Genomic DNA, 17,240 nt, shown 5'->3' on the forward strand with positions numbered 1-17,240 from the left:
ATGTATTGTAAGCTGTAAAAATGTTCATACCATTTCATTTAGCAATCCCACATCTAGGAATTTGGCCAAAAGAGAAAGAAACAGAGATATCTGCAAAAACATCACTACAAGGATGTTCACTGAAACATTTTTTCAACTTTGGATTGATGTACAACATACATGCATGTATTGAATGCACAGATAATAAGGATACCACTCAACTATTTTCACAACTGAAACACAGATGATTGGTACCCAGATCAAGAAGGAAGATATGGTGCTTACTTGGGCAGCACATATACTAAAATTGGAACAACACAGAGAAGGTCAGCATAGCCCCTGCGCAAGGATGACACGCACATTCGTGAAGCTTCCGTATTTTTTATGGAAGCCAATTTGACAATAAATTATATTTATAAATAAATAAATAAATAAATAAAACAAGAAAGAAAGAAAGAAAGAAAGAAAGAAAGAAAGAGAGAAAGAGAGAAAGAAAAAGAAAGAAAGAGAGAAAGAAAGAGAGAAAGAGAGAAAGAAAGAAAGAAAGAAAGAAAGAAAGAAAGAAAGAAAAAGAAAGAAAGAAAAGACATGACCAGCACTCCAGAAGCCCTCTTTTCCTCCTTTCTGCTCTCAGATCCCCTTCCCACCAAGGGGAACTTTTAGTCTGACTTCTAACAGTATAGACTAATTTTACCTTTTTTGTATTTTATATAAATGGAATCACACAGTATGTGGTTTACCTTGTGGGAGTAGGGAAAGGTGGGGGACAGTTGGAATGGCTTCTTTTGTGAGATTCCACATTATTTATGTAGTTATAAGTTGCTTATTCTATATAGTACTCCATTATGGGAAGGTACCACTAGTTATTTATCTATTCTGCTATTTATAGACATTTGGGTAGTTTCCAGTCTCAGACTATTATAAACAGTGCTGTTGTGAACATATTTTGGTTAATAAATATCTGCATTTCCTTGGGGGTATATACCCAAGAATGATCCACCTTAGTAGATAGTGCTAAACAGTTTAACAATACGATTGTACCTGTTTACACCCCACCAGCTTTATAAGAGAGTTCTGGTTTGTTCACATCCTTGATAACACTTTTAAAACTTTTAGCCATCTGGTGGGTGTGTCAGTATCGAGCTGTGATTTCAATTTTCATTTCCCTGATGATTAATGAGGTTGAAAACTTCTTCATACGATTATTGGTCATTGGATATCCTCTTTTCTGAAGAGTGTGTTCAAGTCTATTTCCTGTTTTTCTACTGAGTAGTCTTTTTTTTTTATTGGTTTGTAGGCATTCTTTAAACATCCTGGCTACAAGCTATTAGCCAGATATATGTATCCAGATACCTTATTCCACCTTATAAAGTGCCTTTTCACTCACTTGATGAAAAGAAATTCTTGTATTAGGGAGCCTGGGTGGCTCAGTTGGTTAAGTGTCTGACTTTGGCTCAGGTCATGGTCTCACAGTTCGTGGGTTTGAGCCCCTCGTCGGGCTCTGGGCTGACAGTTCAGAGCCTGGAGCCTGCTTCAGATTCTGTGTCTCCCTTTCTCTCTGCCCTTCCCTTGCTCATGCTCTGTCTCTCTTTCAAACATAAGTAAACATTAAAAATATTTTTTAAAAAAGAAATTCATATATTAATATTGTTGAATTTGTCAATTTTTTATGTTTAGTACTTTTTAAATACTATTCAAGTAATTGTGCAGTACCCCAGGATCAGAAAAATGTTCTTCCCCTGAAAGCTTTACGTTTTCATTTTACCTTTAGATCTGTAATCTATTAGAAATTGATTTTGTTTATGGTATAACGTAAAGGTCAAGGAAATTTTTCCATATGGCCATACCAAGTCATCTTTGGGAGCTATAGTGAATTCACAGGGGTGCCATGAGATATTTTGCATTTTTTGAGAGAAGCACAGTGACATCTGTTGGATACTAAACTATTAACTTGAAGTAGTTCAGTTTCAGCATTAAATCGTACTACATTCCCTTCCATGACATATTTTTGCAAAGCTGGGTTTTTTGAAGTTCTGTGATAAAAGTAAATACCTCTTGAAATCAGGAGATGTGAATAATGGTGTTCAGTCTGATTCCAAGGCCCATTAAGACCTGTAGGGCCCACAGGAGCATAAATCCATTAGTAAATATTGTGGTTGCTTAAAAATAAAATAAAATATTATTTTTTCTTTCAAATTATATGTACTATCTTTCAAATGATTACTAAATTGTTAGGATATAAGTACTTACTAACTTGTTTGGATCTAACTACTTAACAAAAAAAATTGTTAGGTATTTCTTTTGGCCTAAAGGTGCCACGAAAAGAAAATTTCTGGGACATTAAAGGTGCCATGTATCAAGAAAGTTTGGGAAACTCACTGAGGTTGAGTCTAGGGCAGTCCCCATGATTCCCATACTGGTGATTATGTTCTTGCGTAACCTCTTCCTCATGAGTCTGGGTGGGACCTGTGAATTGCTTCTAACTGATAAAATATAGCAAAGGTGACAGGATGTATGTGATTTTGTGTACATGATTATGTTACTTAAAATTGTAACACCCAACTACTCTCTGAGCTACTCCATGGAGAGAGGCATGCAGTAAGGAAGTGTGGGTGGCCTCAAGCTAACAGCAGAAAATTGAGGTCCTCAGTTTGGTAGCCTGGAAGGAATTAAATTCTGCCAATAACCACATGAATTTGATTTGCAGATCCTTCCCCAGTTGAACCTCTGATAATACTGCAGCCTTAGCCAACACCTTGATTGCAACTTTGTGAGACCCTTAAGCAGAGGGCCTGGTTAAGCCTTGTCTAAACTCTTGTCTACAGACACTTTGAGATAACATGTGTACATTTCATTAAAATGCAAGTTAGTGGTTAAACTGTTATTGCTGTTAAACAGCAATAGATAACTAATACACCTGCTGTATGGTTATCTTATTGACCAGCAACATTTCTTGAAAAGACTGTTCTTTGCAGTGTCATCTTTGGCATAAAATAGACACTGCAATTTTTTTTATAATAGTGAGAAATAGAAAGCACCTAAGTTTTGATGAATAGGCCATGACACATTTTCCATCTGACTAGGAATAATAAATGGCCAAGAAAAATCACGAGGATTAATTTACATGGAAAAGTTTTCACAATATATCACTTAAGTGAAAAAAATGAGTTATAAAGTCATATGTTCATTTATATTCTATTTGTGTAAAATGTGAGTTTTGTGTGTATCTGCGCTATAAAAATTGTTAAAATAGAAGAGGAAGGATTACAAGGGCTTAGCAACGTTTTTGTGTATTTTTAAATTTTTCTACAGCAAATCACCCACTGATTTCCTACTTTTCCTACTTTTATGAACACACAAATTCATACACATACAAATTTTTTTAAGTCAAAGAACAGTCTTTGCCTTGAAGGAATTTATGGTATGGTAGAAGGAGATAGGCTTTAGACAAGTAAGGGTGCTATAAAGTTAGACGTTGTATATTCATGACTATTTAGAGACCCAACTTGAACTATCTCAACACAAAGGGCTCACAGACTGTAACTGGCCTTGCTTGGGTTATATACCATCCTTGAACCAATTGCAATATTCAGAATATGAGGTTCTAGGCCAGCATCATGAGCCCATCCTATGAGTCCTGCCTGTCATCAGCACCACATGGGGGAGGGGGGCTTCCCAAAGAAAAGGGGGTGCCATAATCAGAAGAAAAAGGGGAATAAGAAAAGTGACAGTGAAAGACCAAACAAGAAGCTGTCAGTTTTGCCTGAAGGAACAGGGCAAAGGCACAGAGGAAGTTACACCTAACCTGAGTGTTCAAAGGTGAGGTGTTTCCAGGCAGCTGGGTTAAGGAGGGCATTTGAAGAGGATGAAGGGAAGTGGTATGAACAATGGAAAAGGGAGCCAGAGAGATAGAAACCGGATCATCCAGAAGTGGCTGCTGTATTAGGCTAAGGTGTTGAGCCTTCATCCTGTGGGTGATGGGGAGCCCCAAAAGGATTGAAGGCAAGGACAGAAGTGTTTGATAACTTTTGCTTCCCTTGCAAGGTATAATGCCTGATGAATATTATTACAAGCAAGAATAGTAATAATATTTTCTCTCTTCTGCATGAGACCCCATGAATTCTCCAGTGGCTGTGAGAAGGATAGTTAGAGGAATAACCTCCACTAAACCAATGTGTTTCCATGTTTTTGGCCATAATCCTCAGTAAGAAATACCTTTTACGTAACAATTCAATTGAATTTCACTGAATTGTGTTTAAACAAATAAAAAACACTGTCCTGGACTACCAACACCATGATGGCAGTGACCATGACCATATGATTCTTTTGATTATCACTATAATCTCTCTGTCTGGCACAATGCTTGTTCCATGGTGGGCCTATAATATTATTATTATTGCCAAGTACGTTTTTACTGAATGAATGAAAAGATGGGTGGATCGATAAATGATTCAAAATGACGCGCTAACTACAAAGAGTAATCCAGATGCAAACAGTTACTCTTAGCAACCAACTTGGAGCTATGTTTATGAGACTGTGTGTTAGACAAATCACCAGAGTAGGCAGTGGGAGGGGATGCCAAGGGCAGAGCAGAGTTGGGATTTGACGCCAACAGTGGGTGGTGCCTCATATACCACATTGGAATGATTCATACTACTTCCTGGGCCAGGATCCTTCTCCACAGGCACACTTCCTCTTTTACAGACTGTGAGTAATTTCAATAGTATAAGGGGATCATGATTCACAGATTAGAGATGAGAGGGTTTCCCTTGCTGGTCCAAAGATTCCATCTCAAAGAGAGCATAACAAATGCACAAGGTAATTTTTTTCTCTGAAAAGGGACCTGGGATTGAAAAGCCACTGTTAAAGATATTTTGAAAGTGCAGTTGGGGCACCCGGGTGGCTTAGTTGGTTAAGCAGCCAACTTTGGCTCAGGTCATGATCTCACAGTTTGTGAGTTCGAGCCCCATGGCAGGCTCTGTGCTGACAGCTCAAGAGCCTGGAGCCTGCTTCGGATTCTATGTCTCCCTCTCTCTCCCTACCTTGTGCTCTCTCTCTCTCTCTCTCAAAAATAAATAAATAAACATTAGGGAAAAAAAGAAAAAGAAAAGAAAGAAAGTGCATTTGGCTCAGGGAGGGTCACCAGGAGCCACTTAAGCCTGTCATTTCCTCCTGGCCTCTTGAAGCTTACTGATCAGTATCAGTTAGAAAGCCCTTCCCATAAGTTCTCTGTAACCAAGTTCTCTATGGAGAAAGCTAACCAAGGAAACAAGTTTAAAGAAAGCAGTTTGCGCAAAGATTCACAGTGCTAACTGGGACTGAGCAATGACTTTGTTCCAGTGTCAATATTCCTACAAGGTTTGAGGATTAAGATCCCATTTGAAGAAGGACTTGTCAGAAGAAATAATGATTTTCCATCTTTTTCAAAGAGCCATAAAACTTCATGATGGACAAAGTTATCACCAAAGATCTTTAGGCTAGGCCTGCACAAACAGTTTAATAGTTATAGATGATTTGGAAGGGGTGGGGGGTAAATTTCCAATATCAATCACATGGAGCCTTTTTCATTCAACAAACAAGTCAGGAGTTGAAACAATGTTCTTTTTTTTTTTTTTTTTAAGTTTAATTTTGAGACAGAGACAGAGACAGAGACAGAGAGACAGAGCATGAATGGGGGAGGGGCAGAGAGAGAGGGAGACACAGAATCTGAAGAAGGCTCCAGGCTCTGAGCTGTGAGCACAGAGCCCGACACAGGGGCTCAAACTCACGAATCCTGAGATCATGACCTGAGCTGAAGTCAGATGATTAACCGACTGAGTCACCCAGGCACCCCAAAACCATGTTCTTAAGAGGCCTTCAGCTTTTGGGGTGCCTGGGTGGCTCAGTCGGTTGAGCATCCAACTTCGGCTCAGGTCATGATCTCGCGGTTCATGAGTTCAGGCCCCACGTCGGCCATCTCTGCTGACATCAGAGCCTGGAATCTGCTTCAGATTCTGTGTCTCCCTGTCTTTCTGCCCCTCCCCCACTCATGTTCTGTCTCTCAAAAAATAAATAAACATTAAAAAATAATTAAAAAAAAAAAAAAAAAAGAAGCCTTCAGCTTCAAGAGTAAGGAACTTTGGGAACAGGCAGACCGGGATTGGATTCCAGTCTTTCCCCTGTGTCTTTTAAGTAATCACTTTGGTTAAGTTAAAGAACATACTTTCCCTGAGCCTCAAATTCCTCAGCTGTATCATTTCAAAGACATTTTGAGGATTAGGAAAAAAAATATATGGAAAACCACTTAGCACTGTACCTAGTACATAAATGTTAAATAAATAGTTCTCATGGTGGTGATGATGATGATGGTGGTGGTGATCTTTTTATTATTATTTTGTTCTGAAGAAATATAATATTACATTCATATTCAGAATGCAGTTGGGAAGAAGAGTTGGATTCACAAATAACCAAAATGCCAAGTAATATTTGAGAATAACTAGCACGTTCCTAACTTCCTGCCTTTATATCTAAGGTGTTTCATCTACTGGAAAAGACCTCTCACACTATGTTCACCTTTCAAACACAGCCAGACCTCATTTCAAATGCTTTTATTCTATGGGGCTCTCCTTGGTCACACAAGTCAAGCAAGCTGTCCTTCAAGCCCTCCTGCTTCCCCCCACCCCTTCACTTGTATGGTTGTCCCCATGCAGCCTTTCAATAAATACTGCTTTCTACCTGAACTAACTTGAGTGAGTTTCTGCTTCTGTGACCAACAAAGTTTTGATTAGGATAGCACCGATGAATGTGGTTTTAAGCTTTTTGAGGGTGAGGTTGTTGGAAACAGAATTGAAGCAAGCCAGGCAAAAGGTGGGATGTGGGAGTCATGGGCTGATCACCAAAGCTGGTTCAGAACTCATGAGATCTCTGCAGAGGAAAAGAGATGAGAGAAAAGACTGGAAACATGACTGATTTCAAGAAGCACTTAGATAACTTCTTGTCCCACTAAATGAAATGACACTACCATCGAGCACTTAGTGTGCGTAGCCAGCCCAATCTAGGTACTGGGAAAGAATGCAAAGTAGAGCAGACACAACCCTCTGCCCTTCAGGAAATCACGGTTCCAACTTCTACTGAGCACAGATGTAAGGATTACCCTTTAGCAGTTCTTTCTCTAAGGGGTCTTAAAGCCTGACATGGAGGAATGGGATCAGATCATACCAAACATATGCAAAAGTGCTTTGTAAATGGGAAATAGCTTTGTACATATAATCGATGTTAGTATTCAGACCAGAAACATTAACAGTTCACAGTTATGACCTACTGTGCCAAGAACAATGACAAGTCTTGTGTACATATTCTTATTTTTTTTTTTTATTTTTTTTTTTTGGGACAGAGAGAGACAGAGCATGAACGGGGGAGGGGCAGAGAGAGAGGGAGACACAGAATCGGAAACAGGCTCCAGGCTCTGAGCCATCAGCCCAGAGCCCGACGCGGGGCTCGAACTCACGGACCGCGAGATCGTGACCTGGCTGAAGTCGGACGCTTAACCGACTGCGCCACCCAGGCGCCCCTTGTGTACATATTCTTTAAAGGAAAATAAAGTGCCAAAGAAGAAAACACTATCATCCCGTTTTACAGATAAAGAAATGGAGCCTGAAATCTTTGTCCAAAGTCATGAAATTAGTAGCAGAACCAGAAGCAAACCCACATTTATGTAACAACTGGATATCTATATGGGAACAAAAAGCGGGGGTGGGGAGGAGGTATTGGCCTCTACCTCACAGTATATACATAAATTACTTCAAAATAAATCATAGAGCTAAGAGCAAAAGTAAAACTACAAACTTCTAGAAGAAATAATAGGAGGAAATATTCACAACCTTGAGGTAGGCAAAGATTTCATGGACAGAACAGAAAAGTTTAAACCATTAAAGGAAAAGATGATAAACTGGACTTCACCAAACCAACCAAACCAAACTTTGCACTTTGCAACACCAGAACTTTGAAAGCCACTATTAAGAAACTCAAGTGGTGAGCCACAATATGGGAGAAAATGTTTGCAAAGCAAAAGATAAAGGGCTTGTAAGCAGAATATAAAAAGAACCCTGAAAGGTCAATTAAGAGAAGGTAACTCAAAGACAAATGGGCAGAAGATTTGAACAGACCCTTCAGAAAGGGTGATATATGAATGGCCAGCAAGCACGTGAAAAGATATTCAACATGATCAGTTAGCAGGGAAATGCAAACTAAAAGCACTATGAGATACTGCTTGAGACCACATTAAGTTACTTATTCTGTGACCCAGCAATTGCACTCCTAGATATTCACCCAAGACAAATGAATGCATATGCCCACAAAAAGATTTTGATGTGACTGTGCACAGCAACTTCATTCATAATAATCAAAAGAAGCAAACTCAAATGGCTAGACAGATTGTGGTATATCCATGTATCCTGGTATATTACTCAGCAGTGAAAAAGAACTATTGATATATCCAACAACACTGATGCATCTCAAAAACTTTATGCCAAGGGAGGAAGTCATGACCAAGATACTACACGCACTATGATTCAATCTATGTGAAATTCTGGAAGTGTCAAGTTTCAGTGATAGAAAGTAGATCAGTGGTGTTCTAGAGTGGGGGTTGAGGGAGGAGATTGGCTGGAAGGGGCAAGTAAGAGTTTTTTGAGGTGATAGGGGTGTTCTACATCTTGACTGTGGTGGTCGTATGGGTGCACACATTCGTCAAAATTTATCGAGCTGTATGTGTACTTAAAATGGAGACATGTTATTATATGTAAATTGCATATCCAAGAATTATTTTTTCAAAATGAGAGAGCCTTGAAACATTCCTGTGCAGCAGGGAGAGAGCCTCCATGGGTAGACATGGTGTGGAAGTCATTGAAGTAGACAAGGGCTGGAAACCTAAGGAGAACATTTTAGTTTATAAAATCACTCCCTGCTTTGACAAGACCTTTCATACTCTTAGAGGTCACAATCACTCCTCAGGTCCTGTCAGACACCAAGTGCTGGTCTGACAGGAACAGAGCTGCCCAAAGGACAACAATATGGAGAAAGGGGCCTATTTTTCCTACTCAGCTCCCTGGAACTGAAGATAGATATTCTGACTTGTTCTGAGTTCTCCATAGAAACCCTCATGCCTCTCCCCTCCTCCTACCTCACATCCCCACCTTGCTTTCTTAGCAGCCTTTCTCTCTGGTTCTCGTTCTGTGGCCAGGGACCCCTCACCATGTCCCTGGGGCAGCACAGAAACTGTATGTAGCCACCAACTTCCAAGCCCTTTGCTTTTTCCAGAGAAGCCACAGGAAATGCTGGATGGAATAAATCCCGCCACTCACAAGTGTTCAGATATTCTCCTAAGTACTGTTCTTTTAAAAAGCTGGAAAGTTGGGTTGAGGAGTTTGGAGTTATTATTAGCACCAAACACTATAAAAAGGAAATTCCACTGATAATCTTGAGTGGCTATATTTTTATATGGGATAATTCAAGCTTCCTTCTTTGAGTTCCCAGTCATAAGAAATCCTTAATAAAAATATTACCTCAGGTCATACCCTCAAACCCAGCTTAAACATTGCTGAAATCCATTGGGGCTATTCCAGTCAGGACTGACTAGGAGAACTAATATTGTGTTTTTGGCCTATTTTTATGGCTACTCCTTTCTGAGTTGCTCAGGTCTGTCTTACCAGAGGAACATAATCAATCAACCCATGTAAATATTTATTTGTAGTGACTATGTGGAGGCAACATGGCAAAGGGGTTGGTATGCAGGCCAGACTTACCCAAGCTTGGTCCCAGGTAGCATCAGACATGTTGCTCAACCCTTATGAACTTCCCCTACAAGATAGGTTGTTGTGAACCTTATGATGCCCCTCACTTTGTTAATGTTCAGTAACTGTTAATTCATTTTTATGTATTCAGTCACGCTTCTTACCCTGGGAACTGTAAAGTGTGGTTTTACCTTTGGAAATTCCACACTCAATCTTTTTACACAAAGCATACATACAGGAGAATAAAATAACAACAAAAATAATGAGATCTTGTGTTAGTGAAGTTGCTAAAAAAATAAAACAAAAACCAATCAAACAAACAAAAAAACATGTACTTTAGAGACACTGCTGGCCTCCTACTTCCAGCTTTATTGGAGAGCAATTTGTCAATGTGTGTCAAATCCTTTAAAATGTATTTGCCCTTAAGAAAACAATTTAGGGGACACATGGCTGGCTCGGTTGTTTAAGTGTCCGACTTCGGCTCAGGTCATGATCTCACAGTTCGTGTGTTTGAGCCCTGTGTCGGGCTCTGTACTGATAGCTCAGGGCCTGGAGCCTGCTTCGGATTCTGTGTCTCCCTCTCTCTCTGCCCCTTCCCTGCTCACACTCTGCCTCTGTGTGTGTGTGTGTGTGTGTGTGTGTGTGTCTCAAAAATAAATAAACATTAAAAAAAATTAAGAAAACAATTTAGTTTGTGAGCAAAGATTTAGAGTGAATATTTGACTCGCAAAAAAATTGGTAATAGTCTAAACATCTAACAACATGTGTATTTAGACATTATAATCGATGAACATTTGACAAAAAAAAAAATTTAATGTTTATTTTTGAGCAGGGGTGCAGAGAGAAAGGGAGACACAGAATCTGAAGCAGGCTCCAGGCTCTGAGCTGTCAGCACAGAGCCCAAAGCAGAGCTTAAACCCAAGAACCACAAGATCATGACCTAAGCCAAAGTCAGATGCTTAACCAACTGAGCCACCCAGGCACCCCTATAACTGATGAACATTTACTCAAAGCAGGTCACAAAACAATATGTATAATATGGACCCAATTGAAGGTATGACCTGAAGTAGTGCTTCTTGTGACCAGGAGCTCTACAAAGGAAACTTGATTTAAAACATAAAAATATAGATATATGGGTAAATGTGTAGATGCATGTAGAAAAGGTCTACAGACCTTGGCTTATAATAGTTTATGTGTGAGTGCTGCTTTTGAGTGGGTTTTTGTTTTATTTCTATTTCTGTAGAGATATATTGCTTTTATATTAGAAAAAAAGCCCTCAAAACTTAGAGAAACAGTTTGATGAATTTAGAAAACAGAAAGAACAAACACAGCACAATAGGTAAGTCAGCAGTGACCTATTTTTTATTTGACCCTTTTTTTTTAATTTTCAAAAAATTTTATTTTAGAGACAGAGAGAGACCATGCGAGTGGGGGAGAGGGGCAGAGGGAGAGAGAGAGAGAGAGAGAGAGAGAGAGAGAAGTCTTAAGCAGGCTCCACGCTCAGGGTGAAGTCTGATGTGGGGCTCATTCCCATGACCCTGGGATCATGACTTGAGCCGAAATCAAGAGTCAGGCACTCGACTGGGCCTTTATTAGACATTTCTAAGAATTCTAGGCCCTTTATTTAGCTTTCCACAAATAACACTGATTCACTGTGTGACTTAGGGCAGATTCTTCCCTTCTCTGGCCCTCAGTTTTCCATGTGTAAAATGCATAAGTTGGGCATAGATCAGGGATGGCAAATGACTTTTGTCTTGAGTGTCAGCTCCGTATCATTGCTAGAGACTGCCTGGACCACCTCTGTGATGAGAATAAATGTCTGAAAGCAGGCTAGAGCTCTGTGACTAACAATGTCTGTCATGGACCTAAGGATGAGGAATGACACAGGACAACCATGCAGCTCCTATATGTAGACTAGATAACTTTAAGGTTTCTTAGAACTCTGTGAGTCCAGAGCATCTTTAACCAAAAATATTAATCTGAATTTGGAAAGTCACAGGGGCTGAGGTTACCTAATTCCACTTATTCATTTTGGTTAGGTGTGCCAGATCACTCATTCTACATCTTATTTTACAGAACCCAAGACATAATTTGGGATTTATTAAAGAAGAAAATAGTGATGGCTATTGTGTCTCCATTGCATTTGCACCCATTACCTCCTATCCCAAGAGCACGGAATAAATCTGCAGCTGTTGTTTCAACTTCTTCAGTCTCAAACAATTTGAAAACCACAGCTGTTAGAGGCATAAACCTGATTCTGTCTTTGTCCTTGGTCTATGTCTCATGTTTCATAGAATTCTCTCAAAGCCACACCTCTGGGAGTTGAGTCAGAGAAGGCCACTTCTCCCAATCATCACCCTCCCAGGATCAGAAGTGCTGAGTGCTCAATCCCAAGGGGACTTTCCAGTATGAAGTAGAGTCATTCCTGTTCTTTTTCAGTGGAACCAAGTTCCTGAGAGGGGTGCTGACATTCCTAAAGTCATACAAAGAATTCAACTACCACCCAGCTTTTCCCACTGGCAAGCAGACATGGATAATTTGGCAAACACCAGCATCTGGCTGCCAGCAGCTTGGCTATTTGGAGGAGGGGGCAGGCTGGAGGGCTTTACTGCATCTCAAGTTAACCACACTAATCTACCCTAGCTTTCACAGAGAACAGCAGGCTATATTCAGGGATCTCAGCAACAGCTGTGCTTTCCAAACCAAGATGCTGTTCAGAAAGATGATCCAAATGTGGGTTATGTGTTTCAGCAGGATTTGGAGGGACTTTCCTATTCAAATGGCCCTTTGTGTGCTTCTAAAAGATGGGGCATTAACCTCACACGTGGCTAACGCATGATGGATGACTTGGTGTTCTCAATTTACATTTGGCTGATGGTCAGAACTGAACTGTCAAAATGCCTGGGTATCTGATGGACAGTGCCTGGCTTGTTCAAACTTGTTTCTGATGAAGTGGGTGGATCCTGGGGCTTTTGCTCCATACAGATTTGATAAGCTAAACAAGGCTGGACTGTTAGAAAGACTGACTTCAGTGTCCTCTCAGGACAGCAGAATCCAGTGTCCTGACTCAGTGGCCTCTATTATCAATTTCATTTATGTTCAGCATCTTTACCTGCTTCTGGGTCTTCCCTGACATTTACCCATTTGTTGCCAAGTATGGTCCTGCCCAAGACTGGGGCATTAGGAATACAGGGCCCATGCTCAAGTCACTTCTCTCAGTTCAATAAAGTCACCTGCTTGGTCTTGTTGCCTTTGTAGTAAGACACTTTGCAAGTACAAAGTACTTCTGAATTCATCAGTGCTCTGGATTGTCTTCTCAGGGCAAGAGGAGTCAGAAATTGACCTGCTGTATCCCTACTTGTCATGGGCTTGTGCTATTATATGAGAGTTCAACGCTCCCAGGCTGGGGCTAGGAGGGGTTTCACACTCTCCCTTCTCCTTCAGACTAGAGTGGAGAAGGAGCTACTAAAGATTTCAACATGATTGAAATGATTGGGAATGAAATGACTCCCAATGAAAGTTGTGGAGGAGACTCAGGCCAGCCTGGTACACTGACTCCTTGGCTACAACAAACACGATATCACATGGAAGGAGTTAAGCTTAAGTACCTGTAGTCTCACAAGAAGTTATGAACCCAGAATCCAAGCATTATACACTTCACAAAAGATCCAGGAAAGAATCCCAAACAGGGTAATCTGGTCTGGCAGCCCTTCACCCATGTGGATGCACATGGGTGCCCCAAGAAGAAGGGATGCCTGGGGTGAGGGTGGAGGGTGGTTGCATCTGCCTTCCTGGACTCCTGATTCTATAGGAGGCATTTTCACTGGTCACTGGCTTAGGTCACAGTAAAGCAAAGTAAGAGCAACCTCACTAGAGTGAGATATATTTTCACTTACCCTTAAATCCAACCAGCTTTATGCTCTGGTCTAGCTTAGAGTTACCAAAAGAATCTCTTAGAAAGTTTAGCTCCTTGGAACCTTTTCAAAGGTTATATATTTTGAGCTCTGTCTCTGAATTTTTTATAGGAATCTATTCTAAAGAAAGGAATTTGTTTTGACTATAAGGCTGTTGTCCCAGGGCTGATAATCACAATACATGTACGAAACCATTTAAATTCCAATAGTAAGTGATTGGTTAAAACAATTATAGTATATCTATACAAGTAAACTGTTAAAAATTCTATTCTAGATTAATACCTCCTGAAGTAAATATTACCTACCACTTAGGAAATATTCTGATCAAATCTCTAGATCCAACTACTTATTTATAGAAAATTTAGGGGACAAAGGGACATGTTAAATGACACGAAGGGGATGCAATCAGCAAAATTCAGAATGTAAGCACTGCACAAACCTAGTTTCTTCTTTAATAAAAAACAAAACAAAACAGACCATTAGGAATACATAAAGAAAAAGAGACTTAGAATATGTTTAAAACAAAGTCAGTAAGTAGACCTTGCTTAAATCCTGATAAAAATATGTAATTATATTTTTTAAAAAGTCATTTATGAGACAATTGGGAAAGTTGAACACTGGATATTAGATAATACTAATGAATGACTACAATTTGTTTAAAAACAGTCCTAATCCCTTAGAGATATATACTGAAATATTTATGGATAAAATAATATTTGCAATTTACTTTTTAAAAATCCACTGAGTAAAGGGAGTAAGGAGTATACAATCGGTAATTGTCAAATGTGGATGGGAGGTACAGGAAGTGTATTATAATGTTTATACTATTTTCATATAGTTTGAAATTATCATAATAACAAGTTTTTTAAAAATCTAGTGTCGTAGAAAAGTGTTTATGACATATTACATAAAAATAAAGAGAGAGTGCATAAGGGGGTTGTATGTTGAGTTCCGTGATGATCTAATTTTTGTACCCATGTGGGTATATGTATGAAAAAGTCTGCAAAAATATATGAACCAAAGTGATTAATGAATATGAATGACTGGGTTACATTTGTACTCTTTTATGGTGTTTACTAGTATGAATTTTTTCCAATATACATTGTTACTCTTATAAGCAGAAAATAACAAGTCTATCTATAATTAGAAAAAAATATATGTATAACTATATTTGCACAGGAAAGTTATGGAAGGATAGTGGTTCTGAAAGACAGAATTTGAGGCTTTTCTGTATTTTCCTAATTCACGCAGAGTAGTTTGTTATAAGAAGAAATTTAGAATGAAGAAACTTCAGCGCTATATGAAGACATTTTAAGAAAATGTGTGAATACTTCACACAACACTATATGAAGACATTTTAAGAAAATGTGTGAGGGGCGCCTGGGTGGCGCAGTCGGTTAAGCGTCCGACTTCAGCCAGGTCACGATCTCGCGGTCCGTGAGTTCGAGCCCCGCGTCAGGCTCTGGGCTGATGGCTCAGAGCCTGGAGCCTGTTTCTGATTCTGTGTCTCCCTCTCTCTCTGCCCCTCCCCCGTTCATGCTCTGTCTCTCTCTGTCCCAAAAATAAATAAAAACGTTGAAAAAAAATTAAAAAAAAAAAAAGAAAATGTGTGAATACTTATGTATTCTGTGTCTATACAAAGTTGAACTTCTCCCCAACACACCTGAGTTCTGCTCTTCCAACAATGAGCTGTTTGATGGGAGACAAGTCAATGGTTGTTTTGTGGGTCTCTGTTTCTTCACCTTGTGTTTTTCATGAAACTCAAAGGAGAAAGCAAAGTGTTCTGAAAGGCTTTATACAAATGTCAGGAGGTGATAGTGGCTAGTACCTTCTGGACAACTGTACCATTATATCTTAAGGAAAGAGAGAAGCCAAAATACTGGGGCAGGTGGACACCTGAGTAGGACAAATTTCTTTCCCTCCCAATCATTTTCTCAGATTTGGCCTTGTCCTAGCAACTGGGAGGTGTCCCAAAGACATTATGAAAGAGTGGGGAGGAGATGCTGTGTGTTGCTTAAAACATAAGAGGGAAACACCAGGACACCACTACTGCTCCACATATGCCCCCAACATTGCGTATTATCATTAATCCTCCAAAACAATCCTATGAGGTATGTATTATTATTATTACTATTATTATTATTATTCAGAAAAGAAAACAGGTTCAGAGAGGTGAAGTTACTTGCCCAATGTCACATGGTTCCAGAGTGATGGAGCAGGCGTCTTTCCCAGTCATGTCTGATCCAAAACCTGATAGAAATCCTTGAACACTATTCTACACAGCATCACTAGATGTGAAAAATGTACATTGTGAAGAGTATTCACTGAATTTCAAGATGTTGACTGGCTCCTTGCACCACACGAAGGGGATTTTTATATGTTTCTGTGTTTGCCCAGATTAATATGCAAGAAATAAAAACCCACCACCACAGGGGGAAAGAATGCTTGAACAAGCTAACTGGCTCAAGGACCAGTGACAGTGTGAAGCTAAGCTTTGTGGTGAATGGAAGCAAAGGCTCAATGTCTGGATTCTCTCTGTGTCTTCCTGCCTCTGTTTCTGTGTTGGTATCATCATTTGCTCCTACCAAAGGTAGACCTTACCTACACAGAGGAAACATGGCCATGGGAAGCTCCAAAGTCACTTCTTAGAGAATCATTTTCTATGATGGCAAAGTTGTCCCACCATGTCCAATTAGAAAACTCCTTGTGAAGGCTCTGACTGGCCTGCTGAATAGCTCAACCAACCCTGGACCCAACAGTGAATTCAATGCACTGTTGGGATTGTCTGTACCACAGCCACATGGCTGCAAAGGATCCAGAAAAGAATATGTGAGGAGTGGTGGTCCCAAGAGGGAAAATGTAGGAGGCACCCAGGGCACTCTGGAAGGTAGTGACAAAATTAGGGATGAGTCGATGATCCCTTTAATCCTGCAGCTTCCTTTCATGTTTTCTTTCATCCTATGGTAGCTCAGACTTCCATACCTGGTGGAAGAAAAGTTCCACCAATCTGTGAGTTCCAGTTGAATTAGATTTTCTCCAGAATTGTTTGTCAGCAAGGGTAACATGGTGAAGCACAAAGAATGCTGAGTTTGGATGCAGAGACTCAAGTTCAACTGTCAACTCTTCTGTTCACTTGCTGGGTTGCCTTGGATAAGTCACTTCACTTTTTAAAATCTCCAGATTTTTCACTGGCTAAATAAAGATGATAACACCTATTTACAAGCTTGTCATGAGGATTAAGTGAGATAATCACACTTAAGTGTGATATTAGATACAGTGGCACATAGCAGGTGCTCAAAAAAGTATGGCTTATATCTCTATTAAATAATTCAACAAATACTTACTGAGCATGTACTACATTGCAAGGCAGAGGGCTGGGTATCTGGGATGATTAATCAAGAACAAAAGACAATATTTCTATTCTCTTGCAGCTTCTCACAGCTGGGGTTGGAGAATATAAACAAGGAAACAAGATAGTTACAGATGACGAAACTGCTTTGAAAAAAAATGAAATTGTTTCCATGCTGATATTTATTATTGGTATAACAACCATCCTGTGCATTCTCTCTCCACCGCTTTA

At 39.8% G+C, this 17,240-nt stretch overlaps 1 non-coding gene across 1 annotated transcript; it reads left to right on the forward strand.

Moving 5' to 3' along the window:
- Positions 1-256: 256 nt before the first annotated feature.
- LOC121017231 (U6 spliceosomal RNA) lies at positions 257-363 on the forward strand. The gene has a single exon (XR_005784678.1). It is a non-coding gene; the product is annotated as a U6 spliceosomal RNA (small nuclear RNA).
- Positions 364-17,240: the final 16,877 nt, after the last annotated feature.

The sequence above is a fragment of the Herpailurus yagouaroundi genome, unplaced genomic scaffold (genome assembly GCF_014898765.1).
Source record: "Herpailurus yagouaroundi ecotype Mexico unplaced genomic scaffold, PumYag 29, whole genome shotgun sequence".
In the NCBI taxonomy this organism is placed as follows: domain Eukaryota; kingdom Metazoa; phylum Chordata; class Mammalia; order Carnivora; family Felidae; genus Herpailurus; species Herpailurus yagouaroundi.